The sequence below is a fragment of the Hemibagrus wyckioides genome, linkage group LG10 (assembly GCF_019097595.1).
Source record: "Hemibagrus wyckioides isolate EC202008001 linkage group LG10, SWU_Hwy_1.0, whole genome shotgun sequence".
Lineage (NCBI taxonomy): Eukaryota > Metazoa > Chordata > Actinopteri > Siluriformes > Bagridae > Hemibagrus > Hemibagrus wyckioides.
In genome coordinates, this window is record NC_080719.1 from 950,001 (window position 1) to 956,985 (window position 6,985).

Consider the following 6,985-nt stretch of genomic DNA (forward strand, 5'->3'; position numbering starts at 1 on the left):
CCTCACACACTGATCATAAACCTCACACACTGATCATAAACCTCACACACTGATCATAAACCTCACACACTGATCATAAACCTCACACACTGATCATTAAACCTCACACACTGATCATAAACCTCACACTGATCATTAAACCTCACACACTGATCATAAACCTCACACACTGATCATAAACCTCACACACTGATCATAAACCTCACACTGATCATTAAACCTCACACACTGATCATAAACCTCACACACTGATCATAAACCTCACACACTGATCATAAACCTCACACACTGATCATAAACCTCACACACTGATCATAAACCTCACACACTGATCATTAAACCCCACACACTGATCATAAACCTCACACACTGATCATTAAACCTCACACACTGATCATTAAACCTCACACACTGATCATAAACCTCACACACTGATCATAAACCTCACACACTGATCATAAACCTCACACACTGATCATAAACCTCACACACTGATCATAAACCTCACACACTGATCATTAAACCTCACACACTGATCATAAACCTCACACACTGATCATAAACCTCACACTGATCATTAAACCTCACAGACTGATCATAAACCTCACACACTGATCATTAAACCTCACACACTGATCATAAACCTCACACACTGATCATAAACCTCACACACTGATCATTAAACCTCACACACTGATCATAAACCTCACACACTGATCATAAACCTCACACTGATCATAAACCTCACACACTGATCATAAACCTCACACACTGATCATAAACCTCACACACTGATCATAAACCTCACACACTGATCATAAACCTCACACACTGATCATAAACCTCACACACTGATCATTAAACCTCACACACTGATCATTAAACCTCACACACTGATCATTAAACCTCACACACTGATCATAAACCTCACACTGATCATTAAACCTCACACACTGATCATAAACCTCACACACTGATCATAAACCTCACACACTGATCATAAACCTCACACTGATCATAAACCTCACACACTGATCATAAACCTCACACACTGATCATAAACCTCACACTGATCATTAAACCTCACACACTGATCATTAAACCTCACACACTGATCATTAAACCTCACACACTGATCATTAAACCTCACACACTGATCATAAACCTCACACTGATCATTAAACCTCACACACTGATCATAAACCTCACACTGATCATAAACCTCACACACTGATCATAAACCTCACACACTGATCATAAACCTCACACTGATCATTAAACCTCACACACTGATCATAAACCTCACACACTGATCATAAACCTCACACTGATCATTAAACCTCACACACTGATCATAAACCTCACACTGATCATTAAACCTCACACACTGATCATAAACCTCACACACTGATCATAAACCTCACACACTGATCATTAAACCTCACACACTGATCATAAACCTCACACACTGATCATAAACCACACACACTGATCATAAACCTCACACACTGATCATAAACCTCACACTGATCATTAAACCTCACACACTGATCATAAACCTCACACACTGATCATTAAACCTCACACACTGATCATTAAACCTCACACACTGATCATAAACCTCACACACTGATCATTAAACCTCACACACTGATCATAAACCTCACACACTGATCATAAACCTCACACACTGATCATAAACCTCACACACTGATCATTAAACCTCACACACTGATCATTAAACCTCACACACTGATCATAAACCTCACACACTGATCATAAACCTCACACACTGATCATTAAACCTCACACACTGATCATAAACCTCACACACTGATCATAAACCTCACACACTGATCATTAAACCTCACACACTGATCATTAAACCTCACACACTGATCATAGAACCTGCTTCTGTTAAAAACATTCACGGTTTAATATATCAGGTTTAAAAACAGAATGTGGAAGATTTCACTGAGATGAAGACATAACAATCATCACACACTCTCTCCCTCTCACACACACACACACACACACACACACACACACACATTCATATACACACACTAACACCCCTCACCCCAAACCTTTTACCCAAAACAAGAGGAAGACATATGCACGCACACACACACACACACATAAACACACACACAATAACACCACTCACCCCAAACCTTTTATCCAAAACAAGAGATAACACACACACACACACACACACACACACACACACACACACACACAGAGATCGCACCCCAGCAAACACAAGATTAGAAACTGACAGTCTCTGGGTTTCTTTTTACTGTAAGAGCGAGCCAGTGAGACAGACAGACAGACAGACAGACAGACAGACAGAGACTTTATATTGCCGTTAATTTATGTATATTTTTGCAATTTTTTTTTGCACTATTTGTATTTTATTTTTTATTTTAAGTTGTTTTGTCTTTTTATTTAATTTCTCCCTCGTCTGTTCTTGGTTCAGAAAATAAACTATTTCTCCTTTCAGCTTCATATAAACATTAACATGAGGAGGTTTCAGTCTCCCTGTATAAACTCCTCAGCAAACAGGCGTGAAAATCTCTCTCTCTCTCTCTCTCCCTCTCTCTCTCTCTCTCTCCTGCTCTCTCTCTCTCTCTCCTGCTCTCTCTCATTGTTGTGTGTGTGCCTCACTGAAAGAATGTCCCTTTTCATTTCTTAAACTGCTGTGGAATTTCGCCTGTGTGTGAATTCCTACTGTATGTGTGTGTGTGTGTGTGTATATGTGTGTGTGTGTGTGTATGTGTGTGTGTGTGTGTGTATATGTGTGTGTGTGTGTGTGTGTGAGGGAGAAAGAGAGAGAGACTTGCTAGGCAGAAACTCTTCAGAAGTGTTGTGTTTTTATTTTTGATAATAGCTTCACCTCTCAGGCCTGGTTTCCTCTTCAGACTCTAACTCTGTTTATTCTTTACTCAGATCTTCTTTTCTCTTTCATCTGAATGTCACGACCTCTCAGTGTCTTGTTTTCGAGTTTATCTTTAATACGGTTTCCCCGCCTGTTGTAGGCGTTCTCTCTAACGAGGACTCTGTGTGTTCATGTCCCGAACACGTAGAGGTTCTCAGACGTGCCGTGGCTCGTACAGTGTGACACAGTGAGTGGACTCGCGGATGAATGAAGCTTCTGTATTTATCTCCACCACAAAGAGAGAAAAAGGCTTTACACTGAGCTGTACTCATGTGTTTAAAGCACAGGGGGCAGAAGGTCATGCAGCAGCTTCGTTCCAGTGCTGCAGCGCCTGCATGCTGATGTGCAGGTAGGAGAGTCAAGCACCTCGACCAGACAGGAAAACCAAATGTAACCGAAAAACACAAAGAACACCTGGAACAGCAGCATGAGGCTGATGAGAAAAAAACCCTGATCATTACACAACGAAAGAAAGAGAGAGAGAGTATGTGTATGTGTGTGTGTATGTGTGTGTGTGTGTGTGTATGTGTGCGTGTGTATGTGTAAGAAAAAATAAAAATAAAAAGACTTCTGATAATCTGACCTTCATCACACTGCACTGAAAACTCATTACCTTCTGCACATGGACTCTTCATTTCTCTCAATTTAATGTTTCCCATCAAGCTATCTTAAATAATCAACCCTGTGTGTGTGGGGGGGGGGGGTGAGAGTTATTGTTAGCATCATGAAGTCGTGTGTGTGTGTGTGTGTGTGTGTGTGTGTGTGTGTCTGTGGGATGAGTGGTGTTATTGTCAGCACCATGAAGCCAGGAAGTCAGGCAGGTGTGTGTTTTATTCCGCTGCAGTTTAGCAGAAATGCAAATATTTTAAATAAAAATGATTTATTAAAGAACAAGAAGTTCTGAACATTTTATCTGTTTATTGTTAGATTTATTGTAACGTCTGTGTGTTCCTCGGGTCACTTCCTCTTCACACCTCCATTACAGATAAAAACAAACCAGAGACTCTTCACTACAGAGAGCTGACACTGGAGACTCCTTTCATATATGTTCAATAAACACACACACACACACACACACACACACACACATACCTTTTCACTGGGTTCATAATCAGCATCTCTAATTAGACTAGGGGATCGATGTTGTACTGGAGCGAGCGCACTGACCACTAACTGCTCGTTAAAGAGCTCATTAATTCCTCACACGACCTCACAGATCACATTAACATACAGGATTCATCTGGTCTATAGGGTCAGTACAACGGCCACTGTGTTAGCCGTTTAACCCTTTAATGTCTGACTGGATTAACATTCCTCACTGCACTTCCTGAACGTGAATATTAAACTCTAAGCTCAAAGTGAATGAGTGGGATTAGATCTCAACTCGTTGGTGAAATCTGGGGTTTTGTGGGTTCAGTAGAGCGCGTGGTTCTCACTCAGGTCCTTTTGGTGAACCACTGAAGCGTCCTCTAAAGACAGCCGCACTGAGACACGCATTCCTTTCTATTGAGGCGTATTGATTGAGAGTTTGTGAAGGTTGCTGGGGTGATGTGTACGCCAACACAAGTACCCCCCCAACAACACACACACACACACACACAAAAGTATACACAGGGGATGGGCAGGCTCTCTTTCATTTTCTCATACAGGAGTAAAAATGTTCCTGCAGATCCTCCACCTGCGCTCCAATTTCCTCAAACATCTTCAAACACACACACACACACACTCCAAACACACACACACTCCAAACACACACACTCCAAACACACACTCCAAACACACACACTCCAAACACCCACATGCCCACTCCAAACACACACACACTTCAAACACACACAAACACACACACACACTCCAAACACACACACGCCCACTCCAAACACACACACACACACACACACTCCAAACACACACTCCAAACACACACACTCCAAACACCCACATGCCCACTCCAAACACACACACACTTCAAACACACACAAACACACACACTCCAAACACACACACGCCCACTCCAAACACACACACACACACACACACTCCAAACACACACACGCACACTCCAAACACATACTAAGGGGATTTCAGAGGAGGTGAGATTTATTCCCAAAGGAACGCAGAAGAAATAAAACAACTATTATGTTTGGCTTTAAAAATCTGAAGAAGGGCTTGGTTGAAATTCTACTGCAATCTCATTTCTACACACAAAGACTTCAAATTCCATTCTCTCTCTCTCTCTCTCTCTCTCTCTCTCTATCTTTCTCAGTTTCTATCTCTCTCTCTTGTAATATCTCATCACTCTCATAATGTTTTTTTTTTGTACAGATAAACAGCGTCTCACGGTCCGAATCTGCAGCTCTGTGTCCTTGGGAAAGTAACACCAAGTGTGTGAGGTGAGTGTGTGTGTGTGTGTGTGTGTGTGTGTTGTGTGTTTTTCCACAGCTTCTACAATATTTTAAACATATTAATACTTAAATATCTAAAATGAAAGCCGACTACAGGAACATCAGCGTCATCATGGACATCACACACTGCCAGGAGAAAGCTACACACACGTCTGCTCACTGATTCACTCGTCCTCAACGCTCTCAGATCTGCAGTTATACAGTAAGATTTAGAACCTTAGTGAAAAAGTTAACTGATTAAATGTGTAAATATATTTCTGCCTTCACACCCGGGTTGCCAGGTCTGCGTTGGAAAATACAAACGCACAAAAAAATCATCAGTCATCAATAAAAGCTGCTTTTTCTATATCAGAACATCTGCTGCAGACACAATGAAATTACACACAAACACACATACAACACACACAAATAACACACACACAAACAAACACACAACACACAAATAACACACACACACACACACACACACTGTACATTATTATGACATGGATATTTTTTCCCTCAGCTCTACAGTTGATCCTCATGGCTGAAGATCTGCTCAGAGTAAAGAAACCTGCTTTTATTATTTCTGTTTAATTTTATACACAAAATTCATAACGAAATAAATCCAACATGAAGGTCTAAAGTCCTCTCTCTCTCTCTCTCTCTCTCTCTCTCTCCTGTAACACGGTTGTTATTATTATTATATTATTATAAGTAGTGACAGTAATAATAATAATAATAATAATAATAATAATAATAATAATAAATGTGTATTATTATCTAAATTAAGATATAATCATGCCGTGTGTGTGTGTGTGTGTGTATGTGTGTGTGTGTGTGTGTGTATGTGTGTGTGTGTGTGTGTCACGGCTCGATCCGTGTAAAGGTGTGTTACTCCCTCTCTCTCTCCTACCTGAAATTTCCTTCCCAGGTCTCGCGGTTCCTCGACCCACACACACTTCCACGAAAAAAAACCCGAAAACGGGCGAAACCCACCCCCACCCCCACACACACACACACACACACACACTTACCTGAACGAAATAAAGTGTGATACACTCCGTATGAGTAAAAGAAGAAACGCACAACGGTGTTAAACAAGAGCACTGCGCGAGCTGTTCACGCGCGCGCGAGAGTTAAAACGCACTGCTCTGCTTCACGCAGCTCTCGCGCGACGCCGCTCACGTGTCCTTTTTTTCTCTTTCCACGGAGACTCCGCGAATGCGCGGATATCAGACTACATTCAAATATGCGGAGGTTTTTCTCGGAAGCGGCGCGAGACGTTCGGCAGCACAAACCGGGATTACTACAAAGAGCGCGAGCTGTACGGGCAAGCTGGGAAGCGCGCGAGCTCTCCGTCTTCGGTAACACGGAGGAGGGGGAATTACTACGGGCTGTTTTAGGGTGGGGGTTAAGTGAACTATAATGCAAAGTATTCGAGGCTACACACACACACACACACACACCACACACACACACACCACACACACACACACAATTTTGTGGGATAATTTTATTGCCCTGCGTGAATACAGAGAAAAAATAAAATAAAGCACCTGCAGCTTTGTTCAGGAGTCTGTTGGATGGTTCTAGCTTTCAGAAGGAGAACCTTACTTGTGTAAAGGAAGCAGTTTGCTGTCAGGTTCTTCAGAGAACAGTT

General features: G+C 41.7%; 1 protein-coding gene across 2 annotated transcripts in view; it reads right to left on the bottom strand.

The window, feature by feature from the left end:
* The window catches only part of adgrg1 (adhesion G protein-coupled receptor G1), a 22,643-nt gene extending 15,938 nt beyond the window's left edge, over positions 1-6,705 (bottom strand). Inside the window, exon 1 of one of the 2 annotated variants that reach the window (XM_058401275.1) lies at positions 6,360-6,705. The gene's annotated coding sequence lies outside the window, so the exon portion shown is untranslated. The remainder of the gene's footprint in view (positions 1-6,359) is intronic. The other variant, XM_058401276.1, reaches the window with a different exon arrangement.
* Between the last annotated feature and the right edge of the window lie 280 nt (positions 6,706-6,985).